Source organism: Sciurus carolinensis, chromosome 13 (genome assembly GCF_902686445.1).
Source record: "Sciurus carolinensis chromosome 13, mSciCar1.2, whole genome shotgun sequence".
Lineage (NCBI taxonomy): Eukaryota > Metazoa > Chordata > Mammalia > Rodentia > Sciuridae > Sciurus > Sciurus carolinensis.
The window spans coordinates 32,265,545-32,284,786 of record NC_062225.1 but is presented as its reverse complement, the minus strand read 5'-3'; the positions used below and the strand labels follow the sequence as shown (position 1 = coordinate 32,284,786).

Genomic DNA, 19,242 nt, shown 5'->3' with positions numbered 1-19,242 from the left:
GCATTCAATAAGTATCATTAGCATCAGTAGTATCATTGTCAATATCATTATCATCATCTTCACATTTGGTACCAAACATAACTATCACCAGTTAAATGTGTTTTGGCTGTACACAGTATATCTCCTTATAATGCTATTTGTAATACAGCATAATTCAGCCTATGGACCTCAGTAGATGTTATCACACAAAATAACATACGTGATAGCATTTTATAAGTGTAAGTTTTGATGAAAATATAAGGAACCACTAGAGGGTCTTTCTGGTGTATCCAAATCAACTCAAAGCTGCCTGTTATTTTCATAACCTTCCCTATGCTCATACTTACTCTGTTATCTCCTTTCCTTAATACACATTCAAAGTTTCATGGTGATGCAACATGAAGTTGACGGTACAGACACATCTGTGCAGCCTTCTCCAATGCTTTCCTTCGGCTTGCTGTGGGTTTTCTCTTTTACCACCAGAAGGTGTTAAAACAGTCATTGTCAGTAGTATTCATGTTAACTATCTGGGTTGCCCCAGGAGATCTCTTTTCATTGTTTGTATTATTCATGTACTTATGTACATGCATATATGTTTTGTGTCACATTATACATTTATGTACATGCATATATATGTTTCATGTCACATTATACACTGGTCATAGTCAGGGGACAACTTATTTGCATCAATTCAATTCAGTTAGTTTCTAGGCACATAGGTGATGCAAAGAAAGCAAGACATGGCTTTTCTCTCAAAGGGTTTACAGACCAATGGAATAGTCACAAATGTCCACACATGTGATGACAAACTAAGGTTAAAGAACATGCATACCATAACTTCACGTATTGCAAGTACCCTGAGGTTACAGCAAAAGTAGAGGATTTTATCAACTCAGAAAATAGATGGGAGGTTGAATAGAGCTTGATTAAAAAAAGGTGGACTTTGTACTGGGTCAATGTGGAAGGGGTACAGGCAGAATGGGAGAAAAGAGCTTTCCAGAACAGTCCACAATGTACAGCAGCACGGACACAGGCGAGCGAGTGGGAAGCATCAGCTGAGCATACTAGTAAGGGGCTCAACAGCATGCGATGATTTGATTTTTTATAAGTAGATACTTAATCAGCAGGACAAGCTAGATCTAATTTTCCTCCATTTCAATAAAGAATGTATTCTATCTACAACAGGATGAGCTAGTAAGAAAACAGCTAATCGCTCTAGGATCCTTCGTCTATACTCTCACCCTTAAAGAACTACAGAATCCAGAGTCGTGTTTCCTCAGGATCCTGAAAGGAGAAGTGTCTCACAGGGAAAGAAACAGAAGGAAGTGCTTGAAGTGGGTTGATGGGGAATCTAGAGCAATGAAAGACTTAGAAAACATCTGAAATTGGAAGGATAATATGGTTGCAACTAGTGGGGATGTAGGAAGTGACAAGACTCCATAAGGAAGTGGTTATGAGGGACTCCTAAGAAAGTGAGGCAATAGCAACCAGTATTTCATTCTCAGAAGATACTCTAGTACTCAAACTTGGCAGGAATAGCAGTTTTGCCTGTCTTTGGGGGATGATGAGGGCACAAGACAATAAACAAGGGAAATGGGGGTCAGGTGGCCTAAAGATCAGAACACCATTCCTGAAAGTTCTGGACAAATATTGGACTTCCAGGGCCATAGCATAATCAAGAGATTGGGATGGGATGGTGATAAAGCTCAGCTGGTAAAGTACTTGCCTTGCATGCACAAGGGCCTAGGTTCAATCCCCAGCACCACACACACACACACACACACACACACACACACACACACAGCACACACACACAGAGAGAGAGAGAGAGAGGGGGGGGGGGGGATTGGAATGGTAAGAGAATCTTCATAGAAATTAATAGTTAATTTTGAAAGAGAAAAAAATGAGTAAGTGAAATATTTTCATCCCTATTGTAAAATAAATTTTACACCTATCTCATTGACTTGTTATCACACAACCATGCCCTATAACACCATGCAAACTCTCATGGTTGAAATGTTACTGGTATTCTTTACAAATTCATTTCAAAGGCTCATAGATGAGAAGGCAATCTAATCCCACATCAGAATTTGAGTGTCTGATGAGCATTAAAGGGAATGCTAATTTTTATTTATAAGAGTCATGACCTCTCTTTTATCAATTTTCATGAGTACCCAGTGGGCCCACTGAGAGGAAATAAAGGGACAAAAGGAACTGATGACTGGGTCTGCAGATTATGACTCTTGGATAAAAAACTAGAAGCGAAGGTGACCATTAACGTCTCCATGAATGCCCTGGAATAAAAGAGAAATCATTCCAAGTGAGAATACCACAAGATACCCTGTCCTGATCCTGAGGGTGTAGGTTGGGATGTAGGTGTTATTAAACATGGACGCTTTCTCAGTGTTATACTGGGGACTCTTCTCAGTGTTCATAGATCCAAACTAAGAATGAAACTTGTATTAAGAAGGATACCAGTGTGGTAAGTGTTATTGCTATTGTCATTCCCCATCTTCTCTGTCCCTAACAGTAGAGTCTACCACTAGGATAAAGGCTAATAATGACACAGGTTGGGTTTGTCAGCTTCCCTGAAACCAGTTCATGACTGACCAGTAGGACAGGTGCATGTGGGGGCACATCTCAGTAGTATTTTTTTTCCCCCAAGGGGGAAAAATGTTATCACAATTTTAGATGGAATCAGGTAGGGATGGTACAGTTAGAAATCAAAAAGCACAAGGTCAGTCTCTCACAGTGCCGACAGAAATGACATCTCTCAGGGAACAGGGTGGGATCCTCCTCAACCCCAGAGACAATTTTGAGGGATTCTCAATGGGCAAAAGAGGATTGAAAGTCAGACATGAGGGATGACAGAAGGGTGGGTGTTGATGGGTTTCACAACAGAGGGAAGGGTAAGCAATGACAGGAAGACTCTGTTGAAGAGGAAATGAAGAGGAAGCTGGTTAGGGCCACTGAGAATAGAACTGAGAGAGGATGGGCCACAGCTTCTGTTCCCAGGCTGGGTCGTGGGAAAGGAGGGCTGGAGGAACTACTGAGGACAGGGATCAGTGCTGAAACCTCTCGTCAATGCTTTTGCAATAGTTAATCTTATCCATTGACTGCCCACCTTGGAACAGGTGGCCTGAGAATATTAAGGGTTTTTCTGCTTTCAGAGTAGAATGAGATCTAGCAGTATGGTACCATTCAGACTTAGGCCTTTGTAACTCCCCAATTAGCTTGCATTTCCATTCAATTATTAATTCTACATCCTCATCTTTTAAAAAATGGATTTTTTTTTTTTTTTTGCAGTGCTTGGGATTGAACCCAGGGCCTTGTAAAAAATGGAATCTTTTGTTAAGATTTTAAAATAATTTAGTAAGAACTTGGGTGGTCCCAGTGAATTTACAATGCCCCTTGCTATAACTGCTGTTCAAGCAGGAAGACAGAATTCCTTCCCCTGATTCCCTGAATTGAATTATTTCACTCACACTAATTTGCTTTCTCAGGGAGATTGAGATAATATGACTGCAAATACCTGACATCATAATTAAACATTCAGATTATTAGTGGTTGGTTGTTTTCTTTATAGCCACTTTCTTTCTCCTTTCCCTCTTTTTTTTTTTTTTTAATTTACCTCTTCTTTTCCTTACCCTTTGCTAGGTTTGAATATGGTTTGCCCCCTTCAAAATCATACAGGAGTTTCATCCCCAAAGTTTTATGTTAATGATATTTAGAGGTGCAGACTTAATCTGATTATGTTGTTTAGAGGTGAGATCTTTGGGAAGTGATTAACTTAGCCCTTTAGATTATCATAGCAGAGACCAGATAATTAAATTCTGGTGGTTTTGTAAGAATAAAGGGAGAGACACACAGTTATAAGAATAAAGGGAGAGACACACAGATATATATATATATTCCTGCCATGGTATGATGCAGCCAGGGGCAGACAGGATGATGCCACAGTCTGTGCCATGCTGTTTGAACTTCCAGCTTCCTAAACCATGAAAAGAATAAAACTGTTTCATCTATTAAGTAGCCTGGCTCTGGTATTTTATTATAGTAATAAAAAAAGCAAATATTCCCTTCTTGTCCTCTCCCCTCTTCTATCCTTCCTATTATAGTATTTGCTGTGGTTGGGGAACTGTCCTTTTCCCTACAATGCAAGCTTTACCTCCATCTTTAGAATGGCACAAAGACATTCTTCTAGCTGCTGTCAGCTGCAGTGAGGGTATTTGGGAGACACATACAAACTGTATCATCTGTTATAACTCATGTGACATTTTTCCATTGCAGTATGCCATTAAATGGGTTCTTTTCTAGCTGATCAAACATGACTCATTCAAAATTCAACTCAAACACTTTATAAGTTCTACATCCAGGGTTGCATTTATGAGGTCCCTATGCAGTAGGTCTCACATGCCAAGTCTATCTTATTACTTACCCTTTGATTCTTCACACCCATAAATGCAAATATGCACTGTTTAGAAAGTAACTTCTTGAAAAAACTTACTGACCCTTATCATTGATTAAAGCCCTCACTCTCAAATTCTTCCTCTTCCCTTGAAGCTAACATGTATATTTCAGTGTAAACTCCCCTTGTAAGACACTCCACTCTCATCACACACTCATCCTTGGGATCCCCAAAAGTCTGATTTGGAGGATCCAATAGGCTTGATTCCATTGATCTGAAACTATCCTTTTTATGAGGTTCAATGACTTCACCTCCAGAAGTGAATCACGTCTGAGCACTACAGGCTGTACAAATGAGTCTTTCAATTTCTAGTGAGCTCATAATCCTGTCTTGGGCCTTAACAATGTACTACCTTAAAAACATGGATCCTGAGTGAGTACCCAGGGATGTGTCTGAATACCACTTGTGAATGATTAATTTCTGATCACCCTGGAGATCCCAGATCCCTTCAGATCAATGGAGGCAAGAGGAGACATTTTATGAAATAGCCATTTTTTTATATCAGTATTTTACGACTCTCTTGAGAAACAGAAAGAAATGATAACAGTTCCCTGAAGCATTTCAAAAAGAAATGTTTCAAGGGGAGAAATCAACTCACCAAGAAAATAAACAAAACTTTGTATTCACATAATGCTTTTCAGAGTTATCCAAGAGTCCTTTACCAATCAAAATTTGCTGTTTGAAGAGATGAAAAATAAAAGAGGTGGAAAGGTCAACAAAAGATTATGCAAAGCCCAAGGCTAGGACCTCACCAATAGGCTAAATAGAGTTGGACTAAAAGATATAATCTAAATGTACCATTCTCAAATCAAGAGTCCGTGTATATGTTTTTGTTGCATTAGCAAAGGCTTCAGAACTTAACATTTGATTTGTGCAGCTCCACTTTTTTGCAAAGCTCTGAACTGAAAACTCCCAAATCCATCCCCAGTGTTGCCTCTAACACAGCTGGGGACATCTGAGTCATGAGAACCTGCTGGAATTTCCAAGCTCCTACAGCATGGGTTGGTGTCAGTAATACTAATTCATTATTTGTTTTGTACTATATAGTTATGAAGTGCTCTAGCCAGCACACATGATCGCATTTGATCAACTCAACAAAATAATGAAGGCAGGAAAGTAAAACAAATATTTGAAGTCATATAAGGAGACTGGTCCTGACTTTGGCCAAGTAAAGACACTTATGTCATTTTCTCCTTATAACAACACTGTTAGGTAGGTCTTGTTGAATTGATGAGGAAACAAACTCACAAAGAGTAAGCAAAGGTACAACACTCCACTGCTGATGCCATTCTAATAAACCTTTCCATTTCAAAACAGGACCAAGTAAGAAGAGGCGCCTGATCCCAACCTTAGGGTAGAATATACTATTTTCATCAGGCAAATCTCCAAGGCATCTGGGCTATGTCACAGAACTCTCAATACATTGACCACTGTATCTTACTTGGGCAAGAAAAAAGTTCAAGACCCTCTATGTGATGGGAACACCCATGCTCACAGAAGTCAATTCTTATTTATGCATTTCTTTTTAACAGTACTCTATTCCACTCATTGTTGGATGCCATCAAAGCAATAAGCTGGAAGAAAAGAGCCAGGATGTAAGAAGAGTAAGTTTAAAAATGGAAAACAAAGGAATAGTGTAGTATTATAAAACTGTACAATATCACATTAGAGAAGAAAACCCAAAATTGTTTGTTTGTGACCACTGGGAGAAAAAGCAGAACTGAAGTATGAGTCACTGCATCCAGATCAGTACTGGCCTGGGGACAGCACTCAACATGTATGTGCAGCAGGAAGGCACATGTGAAAGAGGCAAGTGTCCAAGGACAAGTTCGGTGCCCTTCCTCCCTATTACATCAGCAGGGCATGGAGTTCTGTAGAGGGGGACAGACCTGAACTGAGGACCCTCCTCTGGTCTTCTTGAATAGGTGGACATGAGGTGACCAAAGTCACTTCCCTCAGTAAGGCTTTCTCCTAGTTGTCTCTCAACTCTCCATCTCTTTCCCCTTTTCCTCCAGTCCCCACCCCTTCTCCCTTCTCCCCTCTGTCTGTCTGTCTCTGTCTATTTGTCTATCTCTCTCTCTCTCTCACAAACACACACACACACACACACACATGCATGCACACTTACACACAGATACACACACACACTAAAGTAGAATCACTAATATGTTCAGAGATAAATAGTTTCAGTCTACAACTGAGTGATCCATTTTCCTGTTACCTTTAAAATACTTTTCTAGAAAGATAATTTTTGTCTAGGGAAGATTGCAAGATAACTGCCATTCTCTCCCTCTCTGCATCCATGAACTCTGGTGTTGTTCTTTCTCTAAGCCATTGGGATTTCCAATGTTCTTTCTTTAAGCCATTGGTACAACACTCCAATGCTGATGCCATTCTAATAAACCTTTCCAGACAGACAGAGGGGAGAAGGGAGAAGGGGTGGGACTGGAGGAAAAGGGGAAGGAGATGGAGAGTTGAGAGGCAACTAGGAGAAAGAAAACATCACATAAATAGACATTTGAAAAGCAATTGCACTGTAGGATATGCCCTTTGGCTACTCCTGGGAACCCTGGAACCCCTACATATAATCATGCCCAGGCTGACCAGATGGCCAATGAGAGTACCTGTCCAGAACCAAATAATACATTCAGGCCAACATGAGACACATAAGCAAGAACTTTAACCACCAGCTGCAAACACATGTGAGCATTCCCATGATCATCAGAACTCAAAAGCTGAACCCAGTCTAGTTGCCAACACAGAAATATGAGCTAATAAGGTGTTTTTACTTTAAGATATCAAATTTAAGTTTTCTTTGGTTTTCAAATTTTTATTTATGTATTTTTTTTTTTTTACAGTTAAAGCTAATAGAGACAGAGACAGTATCTTAATAATCTATTGTATACATTAAAATTTTACTATTTGGGGCACTGTCTTCTTTTGTCTACATACATACATATATATATATATATATATATATATATATATGGGTTTTTTTTTACTATTTTTTATGAGGGATATAATGATATTTCTACTTCAAAGACAAGGAAACTGGTTCAAAAAATTAATTAATAAATACACCTAGTAAATGGCACATATCCAACCTTAATCTTACTGACCACAAAAGATACCCAAATCCAGAAAGACAACATCAGTGGTTGGGGGACTCAGAATCTGAAGGCAGAGGGCAAGAATTGGGTTGGTTTAATCTGTGGGAAGCAGACACTTGGGGACCATGAGAGAAATTTTCCCCTTCTCTGGCAAAGCTCTTATGGAGTGCAGACAGAGCTCTAAGAAGATGTTACCAGAAGGTTGACTTGGCTAGTGGCAAGGAAGAATCCTTTAGAAAAGAAGTGATGAAGAATGGAAGAAGCACACTGAAGGGACAATGAGCTCCCCCAAACCAGAGGTATTCAAGCAATGAGATTTAGACCATTCATGAACCCCACAAATCTATTTATATCTCATATATTCTCATTTTGTTCCAGTCCCAAGAAGGTCCCTGTTAGTCCTCTTTGGATTGAGTTTTACACATGCTTCCAGGTCTGGTTGAGATCCAGTGCCCTCCATAAGCTTTCCCTGCCTCTCCACTGTCCCACTGAGTGCTCAGGCTCTCTCTCTCTCTCTCTCTCTCTCTCTCTCTCTCTCTCTCTCAGTTTCTACTACTGACAATGCCAGTTCCCCATGCCTGTCAGTAAGACACAAGTTCAGTCTACATTATGATGAGGACTAGTGAAAAATTAATTTTGGGATTTGACAAATACGTTTGGATCTAATAATGTGTTTTTACTTAATTCTCTGAGCTCCTGTTTGAAGGTGCTGTGAGCATACAATGAGAACATATAGGCAAAGGGTTTGGTGTTTTATTTTGGTATATTTATTCTGTTTCCCATGTTGATCTTATCTCTGGAAATAGATTATTTAACAAGTGATATGCTTATGCTTCCCTGAACCAATCCCCCCCCCCCAAGACTGAGGATAAACTCATATAAGATATGTAGAAAATATTATTTGAACTGATAAAATAAACACTCAAAAAGTCAAATCCAAGACACTTCTATAAAACTGTTCTGGGAGATATTTAAAGAAAAAGAAATATGTGATTTTTTGTTCTGGACACTGTCAAATAACTTTAAAAGCTCTTGGGAGTTTTTGAATGTTAAGAGTATTTTTGTTATGCTAATTGTGTGATTCAGGTTGAGCCTCCTAGATAGCTTCTGGATGGGGGCTGGTAAATAGAAAGTCTGATCAGCTGATCAGGGAATCTGAATTCTGAATCTGCCTGACCTTCAGAGAGTGAAAGGGGACTGGAGATGGAACTCAATCATGTGACCAATAATTTAATCAATTTTGCTTGTGTAATGAAACCTCAGTAAAAACTTTGGACACCAAGGTTCTACAGACCTTACTGGTTGGTGCAAACATTAATACGTTGAACCAGTGACATGCTTGGATTCCATGAGGACTTGACATAGAAACCGTGGCATCTCTACTCCTCTCTGACCTTGTCCTATCATTTCCTCCCTTTGATTATTTTTGAGGTGTATCCTTTTGTCATAAAATTGTAATCCTTAAATATAGCACTTTTTAGTAGATTTTGTGAGTTGTCCTGATAAATTTTTAAATTGAAGTCATTGTGAAATCTCCCATGTTTTTAGCCAGTTAACATGGAAATAAAATTTAAGATGGCTACAGTTTGGTCAAGTGAGAGCAAACTTCTCTGTGGGCCTTGAAGAATTGCATCTGATAGGATGCAGCTCATTTCACAGATACAAATCCTTCTCACAGATACAAGTCTTTTACTTCTTGATAAAAAATGCTGTTTGGAAAGAAAGTGCTTATGAGACCCCACAGAGTTTCCAATTCTGTAACTTCTGATGACCTCCTTTTTAAAAGACTTATTACTTACCTATAGCCAGCATATAATAACTCTACAGCATGTGTAGATTAGCGTATGAACAGACCCTCAGCACCAATGTAAACTCATTCAACACAAGGTGTATGATTAACAGGGCTCTTGAAAGTTGTTCAAAACAACTTACTTTACCTTGTTCCTATTGGTATTCCTCTATTTTTTTTCTTTAGTAGTCCAGTCCTGTTCTCCCTCCACAGAACACTTGTTTCTAACTGAACCTCTGTCTCTAGATTTGCAATTCTAATTCTGTACCTGCACAAAAATCAGCTTTGCATTTCTTTTGACCTCATGATTTCTTGGTTAACAATTTGGTTAGATGCATGAGTGACTCTCAGGCTCCAGGCTGATGTCTGATGCAAGGTGTTTTTATGAAGGTCTTTGCCCTTAACCTTTACATCTGGGCTAACTCTAGGTAGCGGCAGAATTGGTTTTCAGTCTGTCCTGTTGAGAAGACAATGATGTATTTTTGGAATTTGTAGCTAGCTGGACAGAAGTGCAGATGGTTTGAGGACTATCTGTTCCAGGATCAGGAAGAAAAAAAAAAAAAGAAAATTCAACAGGCTGTATGAAAAATATATACACCGATAATAGCTTTTTTAAAAAAAGATTTCCACACTAATTGCCTAAATTTTTTCCCTCTATTATGAAGTTGGTATTTAGCATCCCAAAGGATGTCACTGAAGGGAATGGAAAAATCTCCTAATGAAATTCACAACAAGGAAAATATTATGACATACAACTTAACGTATCAATTATTGATTTTAAAAAGGAGAGAAAAATATATGCTATTAAATAAATTCTGATATTTCTACAACATGCCATAATGTAGATCATGCATTTTCTTTAAGCAATTAGTTTTGCTTGACTGCTAAAGTACAATTTAGACGTTTTTTCCCTTAGAAGTTTATACATCTTCATTCTCTGTACCGCCCTGTTTCTCCCCTGCTCTTCATTTTTGCCTCTTTTTTCTCTTTCATTCCTTCACCCTCCCTCTTTCTTCTCTCTCCCTTTTTTCTCTCTCCCCTCCCTTCCTAAAACATTCCTGTAATGAGTGACTGACAGACTCATCTTCTCTGTAATTTCCCGGGGTAGTGCTACTGGGGTAAATGAAGTGTCAGGTTCCATACTAATTCATCACTTATTAATTAACAATATCAACAACTCCTTTTTCATTACTGATAACATGTTTTACTGACTACCAGAAGGATTTTTTATTACAAAACTTATCTCAAAGGCTCTTTCCTGTTATCTGCTGCAATAATAAAAAAAATCATCATTCAATCATCATTTTAATGACTGATCATTTTTCCCCTCACTAAAATTAAATCATAAAATCCATTTAATTAAATTGAATGGTAATTGAATGACTTTAATCATGCAAAGAATTCAAATGAAGGACGCATTCTCTCCAAGTCTGACAACATGTAATGACGTGGTTTGACCAACATGGCAAATCCTGAGAGAAGCAGGTGGATGATTACCTTGCCTTTGGGTATCACCACTGAAAGAACTACTGTTAGAAAAACATTTTATTTCTTCCAACTTTGAGACAAGGTTCAAGAACACATCAGGAAGCAGTTATAGGGTTTAAGTTGGGTGAAGTTCTTATGAAGGATCAAAAAAAAAAAAAAAAGCAAAGCCAGTATCTATACAGAACTATATGTTCAGGAACAAGAATAGGCTTCTTGAACTTTCTCAAATGATTTATGTAATATGCACATATTATATACCTTATATATGCTATATTTGGTGGGACAGTTAAAATATTGGGACATGTAGCCTTCTCTGTCTTCTGCGGGAGACAGATGTGCCAACAAATCATTACAATATGATAGGTTAAGTACAGCAATAAGGATATATGAGAAGTGCCATGAAATCCTAGAGAAAGGACCAATAAATGCCTCCAAGAGAAATCATGAAAATTCACAGGTGAGTTGACATTTGAGTTGAGTTTTGTTGCCTGGGAAGTCTGCCAGGCTACAGAGGTCATTCTAGAGAGGGAGGACACAAAAACATATGCAGAAGTTCAATGTATCTAGTCCAAGGAAGAAGTGAAGGGAAGGGAAATAAGGATAGGGAAGCAGGGGGAGGTGGAGTTTATCCTCAATAAGACAAACAGCTATTTAAAAGTCAGACAATGATATGGTTTGATTAGTTTCTTGGGAAGTTCTTTCTAGAAGCAATGTAGTGAGGAATCTGGGAATTAAGACTGGAGCAGAAGAGAAAGAAGGGTGGTGGAAAGACTGTTTGCCATAGTACAACGTGGACATGATCCCCGGAGTTCAGAGCAAATTGGACTTTTAATTATCTTAATGTCTTCTCAGAGCCAGGTGATCATATGGGAGCCCTGGAGTGAAGAATATTGAAGTGTGGGTATTACTTTCATAGTGACAGACAATGAATAGTTCTGGAATGTAATTTTATAAAAGGTAAGTCCTGGGTCAAATTGTAACATCCTTCTAATTTGTCCTCCATCATCAAAAGGTCTCATATTGTCCTGTCTATACAGTTGTACCCTATTGTCTTGGTCTCTTGCATCTCCTGCCACTGTGCCCTGAAACTTCTGCCAAACATTACCCCACTGTGACATCTAACATATCATGTCAGGCCTCCCAGACTCTGCCATTTTCAGTTAAATATCTAATTCATAAAGCAATTTGTTAAAAATTGCAAATGGTTCATTCGACAAATTTTTATGGAACACTTTCCTTGGGCTGAGCAGTAAGCACTGAGATACAGCACTATACAAAATAAACAAGAGCAACAGCACAAAGCATAGGGTCTTTGCAGAGCTCCTATTGTAGTGGAAGAGACAGGCAATTACAAGATAAACCAGGAAAAGATAGGGTGTAGACAGAAATATACTGTGTAGAAGAGAAGTCAAATAGGAACATGGGAGTAAAGGAGGTTTGCAATTACTGTAAATGAGACACGTGAATGAAACTTTGAAGGACAGAAAGGAATGAGTCAGAAAGATACTTGCAGCAGGCATACAAGACCATTGCAAAACTGCTGAGACAGAGGCGTGTTGCATTCAGTAGGGGATTGGCTAAGGGTTCATTGTGGCAGGGAAAGAGTGATGGGGAGGCATCTTGGGAGTTGAGGTCTCAAAACAACAGTGTGTGTGTGTGTGTGTCTGTGTGTATGTGTGTGTGTGTAGGTGCATGTGCATACGGGAGCAGAGTGGAAGGGGCTAGGGGGATGTTAGGACTTGACCTGAGTGACATGAAATCATAGAAGTGGTTTAAGTGACATCTTAGAGTTAGATTTCAACAAGAACAATCAGGATGCTGTGTGAGGAGTAAAGTGAAAAGAGCAATGGTGGAACCAGAGAGACCAAGACAGGAGGCTACAGGAATAATTCACGTGACAACTGACAGTGTGTTGATTGTGGCATTAGCATAATAAATCCATAAATCTTAACTTTAATGTGTAAAGAAGGGAAAAGGTTAACTTGTCAACTGTAACCTAACTCATGGAATCACTTTTTTTTTTTTAAAGCTGCAGTTCTTTTATTGATGCATTATAGTTGTACCTAATGATGGGATTTATTGTTATGGATTAGTACATGCACACAATGTAGCAATAGAATTGGACCAATATCCCTCCCCAGGATTCCCCCTCCCACCCCTGACCCCTTTCCTTTTTTCTGCTGATCTCCCTTTGCTTTGCTTGGGATCACCCCCACCCCACTGTTCTTTTCCTTTTCCTCTCCAGCTTCCACATAGGAGAGAAAACATGACCCTTTTCCTCCTTTGACTTATTTCACTTAATATAAGGTTCTCGAGTTCCGTCCATTTTCCTGAATATTACATAATTTCATTTTTCTTTTTGGCTGAATAAAACTCCATTGTGTATGCATATATATACCATGTTTTTTTTAAACATTCATCCATTCTAGGCTGTTTCCACAGTTTTACTATGGCAGGAAGTGGACAGATTCTGCTAATACTTTGAAGGTTGACATTATTTATTATTGGATTGGATTTGGAATGTGAGAGAGAAATATAGAAACAAAAAATGATTCCATGTCAGTATGGAGGTTCCTCAAAAGACTAGGCGTGGAACTACTACATGACCCAGCTATACCACTCCTTGGTATTTATCCTAAAGAATTAGAGTCATCAAACTGCAGTGATACGTGCATACCCATGTTTACAGCAGCACAATTCACAATAGTAAAACTGTGGAAACAGCCTAGAATGGATGAATGTTTAAAAAAAACATGGTATATATATGCATACACAATGGAGTTTTATTCAGCCAAAAAGAAAAATGAAATTATGTAATATTCAGGAAAATGGACGGAACTCGAGAACCTTATATTAAGTGAAATAAGTCAAAGGAGGAAAAGGGTCATGTTTTCTCTCCTATGTGGAAGCTGGAGAGGAAAAGGAAAAGAACAGTGGGGTGGGGGTGATCCCAAGCAAAGCAAAGGGAGATCAGCAGAAAAAAGGAAAGGGGTCAGGGGTGGGAGGGGGAATCCTGGGGAGGGATATTGGTCCAATTCTATTGCTACATTGTGTGCATGTACTAATCCATAACAATAAATCCCATCATTAGGTACAACTATAATGCATCAATAAAAGAACTGCAGCTTTAAAAAAAAAAAGTGATTCCATGAGTTAGGTTACAGTTGACAAGTTAACCTTTTCCCTTCTTTACACATTAAAGTTAAGATTTATGGATACATTAAAAATAGATAAATAAGTAAATAAATAAATATAATAGTTACCACATCTTAATCCTAACTCTTTCCTCCCTTCACTTTTCCTTCTCAAAGCTTGTGAGTGCCAGGAACAAATGCTATCTGTATGTTCTAAATTTAGGTGCAACAGAAAGGTTTCCCAACAAAAACATCATTATAAACAACTTTTCAACCATGCCCCAAACTCCACCAATAGAGATTCATGTTTTTGAATCTTAAAGGAGTTGATCATTTCTTTTTTTAATTTTTAAAATTTATTTTTATTTGACAAAAATAATTGTTAATCATTTTCAAAAAATAGATTTATGGGATACAATGTGATATTTTGATCTATGCAGATGATATAGAAAGATTCAATTGTACTTATTACCATATCCATCACTTCACCAATTTATCATTGGTTTATGGTCTTTAGGACTTTCCAATTTAAAACAATTATGTGTTTGAAGAGGGAAACTTTGATCCTTATTTTCAAATAAATATCTTAGCTATATATTTGTCTTGTACCTTGGGTTGGTAGAATTAGTAAATACAAATACAGACTCCACAGTTAAACTTGGGTTTCAGAAAATTACTTCTGGTAAAAGCATTGCTCAAATGTTTCATGAAATACATTCAATACTCAAAAATAATTATCATTTATCTGAAATTCAAATTGAACTACCCCAATAGCTCTATTTCTAGGTGAACATACATGGAGTTGCACATAGCTAGGTCCAGATTGAAGGAGGTGTAACGAAAAGGAGGAGAAGGGTAGCTCTCCCCATTCCCCTGTTCTCCCTGGACCTGACTCCTAACCTTTGGGTCCTTAACAGCCAAAACTTACCAGGTTCTAAAACTGAAATTTGCAAACACAACTGATGGTCCTTGGAGGAAATAAACAGAGAGAGATTTAAATAAAATGCTCAGCCTTTGGAAATTACATTTTGAAAATGTAGCCAACTCTGTAATTAAGTTCCAAATTATTTGGTGCAGTCAGTTTGGCTAACAGATGGAATGGTATTTTTGTTCATCTTTCATCCTCAGAGCAAATTTCCAAAAATCCTGAGCAGGGTGTTTCTAGATTATTGCCTGAGTGACAGTTACATGTGTCTAATAATTTACTAGAATCAATGGATTTCTTTAAATGAATTCAGTGAACTATTATTTATATAGATATGAATAATACATTTATAAGGGGGAGAGAAGCAGTTGGGAAATACTTTTTAAAATGATGTATTGCAGTAATGATAAGGTAATTATACATCAACATAGTACTTGCTGATAAGATTTAACTAGCTCTATTTCAAAATGTCTTTTCCCCAGTGGTCTGCTGTGATTCATACTCCAGTGGAATCTGATCTAAGAGGGATGTCCTTCCATCTACAAGGCAGAGGACATTCACTAAAGGTCTCTCTTGTAGATCAGTCTGATATAGAACATTGGTTAGATGGGACCCTCGGAAGCTTTAAATTTTCTTGTTTTAATCTAATCCTTACATGAAATGTTCTCCCAGATATATATTTATACTTTGCATGTATGCACCTGAGTTATTTACCACTCAAAGCAACCCTCTGAGGCAGTTATTCCTCATATTCCTATTATATAAAAAAAGGAAAGTGGGACTGAGAGTAAAGTGAGACTGAGAGTAAAGAAGCTTGTGTAATGTGGTATAACTTGTGACTGAAAGATCCTTGTCATCCACCCTGTTTTTGGAGCTAACCAAATGATGATGTTTCCTTATTGCAATGTAAACATACACATATGTATCCCAACGATCGTTACCAACATAGACTTTATACTTCTCAGTTTTTCATGAGCCATGATAGACTCTCTTTCTTGCTGTCAGATACAAACTCATTTTCCTAGATTTGTCCTTCTCTTTCATCTGAAAATTCTGTCAATCGACGGATAGCAAAATAGTCTGTATGGACTCAAGGAGCATCTCTCATCGCAGGATAGAAAATTGCATGTACATATGATCTTTTGGTTCCTTGGGGGAGGAGATTTCATATTTTCAAATATAACTCATCTTGGCAATAGCTTCCAAGTTTATTTCTTTATTCTCCGCTTACCCACTCACTCTCACTCTTAAACTGTCAAAGTCCCACAATTCATCTGAACATACCAGGAGGCTAGCATTTAATTACTACATCCTGTGGTAAGTAGCAGTAACTCTTATGAATATTCTCTCCAGACTTTTTCTGTTTGTTCAATTTATCATACATTGTATGTCCTTAAGGAAGCATCCCTGAAGCCTCTAACCCATTTATCTTAGACTATTGTGTTGTCTAAAATTGGAATTATCCGAGTTGAAAATGTATTACTCCAAAAATTATAGTTCTACGTCTGGTATGCCAATTCTTGTCAGACTCAAAAACAGTGATTTGAAGAGACTGTCACATAAGTCAGAGCAAATCATCAAGGGCTCTATGAAAATATCAACTAAACTTTTATTGAATTCTGTTTTGAATTTTTTACTTACCAAATGAAAACTGTGGTTTGGGTTTGAACCAGTTATTTTACATGCTGCAAGGTCATGACCTAGAACATGTAAGGCAATCAGTTCCCTGACTAAGTATGAGAAATGATTAGTAAATGATGATTTCTTTGCCCATGTGCCAGAGGTAAGGAAAGCCTTGAAGTACTGAAAGAAACTGCCAAGTCTTTCTATCTTTCTATGTAGTTTTAAAGTTACACGATATAAACAATAAATAACAAGCAAACAAAAACCTAGAAGGTTTAGTATCCCTTGGATTGAACAAAGAAAAGCTTAGGAGGAATCACAAACTCAGGTGTCCACAGGGTCTAAGCAGAAAGTATAAATAAGTGAAAAGAATAAGTGTAACTCAATAGAGAACAGTGGGGCCTGTGGAAAAGGGATAATATTTCCCGTATCAAGGAATTCACTTTCATATTTAAATACAAATTATGTTAGCCAAATAAACACACCCGGATCTGGCCTGCTCACAGTCAGTTTTATAACCCTAGGTTTATGGGCCTGATTAAAGCCTCTTGTTTACAACCCTGGGTTTATTAGGTAAGGATTACTGCTAAGTTAGTCAAAACCACCTTAGTTGCTGGCAACTTTAACTCAAATGCAACTCATGTAACTCTAAAAATATATTAGGAGAGTTTTTATTTCAAGTTGATATAAAAATAATTCATAATAATCCATAAAGAATGCTGTTAGTTTATAAAGTGTTTAATTATAATAAATTAATATGAATAAGAATGAGCAGAAAACTATGAAAGTGTGTCATATTGTGTGGTGGAAAAGAGTGCTCAGAATTCAGTTTTAAGCAGAAAGATCATTTAAGAGCATTCAGATTGTATAGTTCTTATATGTAGTCATATTTCTAATAGTTATAAAAGAAATTTCGTAGTTAAACCTGGTGGGCTTAGGACTGAAGGAAATAAATAATATTATTTTTTCTGTGTGATATGGAATGATGAAACTTTATTGAGGAATATATAAATTATAGGAGTGCTAGGGTTGGGGATATAGCTCAGTTGGTAGAGTGGTTGCCTTGCAAGCATAAGGCCCTGGGTTCAATCCCCAGCATCGCAAAAAAAAAAAAAAAAAAAAAAAAGATAAATTATAGGAGTGCTGATAAAATTAAAATCCAGGTATTATTTTAATATAAAATTCAGGTACAATTTGTTAAGTCTTTATGGTATACTCATGAAGACCTGCTTGCCACCTGTGCCAAACAGCTTCCTCCTATTATAACAAGATACCTGTAGTAATAAACTTTAAAAGAGCAAACATTAACTTTGGCTCACAGTTTTGAAGAGTTCCATTCAATACCAATGAACCCATTGCGCTGGGCCTGTGGGGGGGTGCAGTGCATCATGGCAGGAGCACATGGTGGAGGATGCCATTCATTACAAGGCAGAGTGTGAAAGAGAGGAAGAGGAGGGCCAGGGTTGAAATATAGCCCCTTTGAGAACACGACCCTAATGACCTAACTTTCTTCCACTAGGCCCCACCTCCTGACAGCATCAGAGACTGCAGACCAACCCTATAACTCATGGTCCTTTGGGGACATCCAAGATCCAAACTGTGGCACTGAACCAAGAAGACAACCTTGACTTTCACTACTTCATCGAAAGCTCTCCCCTCACTTTTGTGCACTTTGCTACTTTCTTGAGAAGTCCTAATCTTTACAAAAGTGTTGTGGGCTAGCCAAGAAGCTCTCACATTTCTAACATCCTAACTGCTTCTGTGTATATTCATCTGTTTCTGGTCTTGGACTAGTACAGTGGTCACCTGCTATTATAAACAAGTTGAAAAAATGGATTTTCCTTTGATTGCAATATTCTGACCTCCTAGGAGTTGTCATATGTATCCTATACCAATGATTCAAAGTACAATAAATACACCTAATGGGCCTGAACTAAATTAAATCTTTCTTCTATGATTTATGAGGCAGCATGGGATTATTCCTGAGAATATAAATTTTCATTATATAGGAATTGAAGGTAGAGTACTGTAAGAAATTAGACTAAATCTTTTCTGAGATTTATCTTTCTAGTTTCTGATTTCAGTCTTGTCATTTGTCTCTAAATGGAAGATTTGGATTCTAATTAGAAGTGGACTCCTGAGTGAGAATCCATAGGAAAAGTGGAAAGAATATAGTCTTTGACCTTTGACAAGTCATTTAATGTCTTTGTAACCTGGTTTTGCCACCTGTACAATTAAGACAATATGTGAATATATCAAAAGAAACAAGTTAGATGTAGGACAGGTTTACAAATTTTAAAACACACAAAGGGAAGCAAAGACCTACTGAGGGCTCTATAGGTCTGATAGCATTCTGTACCCTTCCATCCAGGGCTCAACCCCCTTCTATTCTCAGGGCATAATTTTGCTTTAAAATCATGCCAATCTGTGCCTGCATCTGGGGTTCAGGAATCTGTGCACAGTTATGTCTGGCATGAGTATAACCTGGAGGGCAGCAGCTGCCACTCTAGTTCCAGTCCAGTAGAAGTTTTCAGAAAAGCAAGAGCTGAGCTTGGTGGGCTTACGAGCCTCCACCCAGACCTGGACAACTGCCTGTTAACCATGACAGATTGCAGCCATTTCAAAGCAGAGACTCAGCTCACATCTACCTAGGTTTCATGAGAAAGCCTCTTGTGCAGTAGCTGGCATACAGAATGGAAGATCTCCTTGGTACAGAGAAAGCCCCT

At 38.0% G+C, this 19,242-nt stretch overlaps 1 protein-coding gene across 4 annotated transcripts in view; it reads right to left on the bottom strand.

Annotated features, from left to right (window-relative positions):
• Ctnna2 (catenin alpha 2) overlaps nucleotides 1–19,242 on the bottom strand; it is a 1,081,443-nt gene that overhangs the window by 355,195 nt on the left and 707,006 nt on the right. The window lies entirely within an intron of this gene.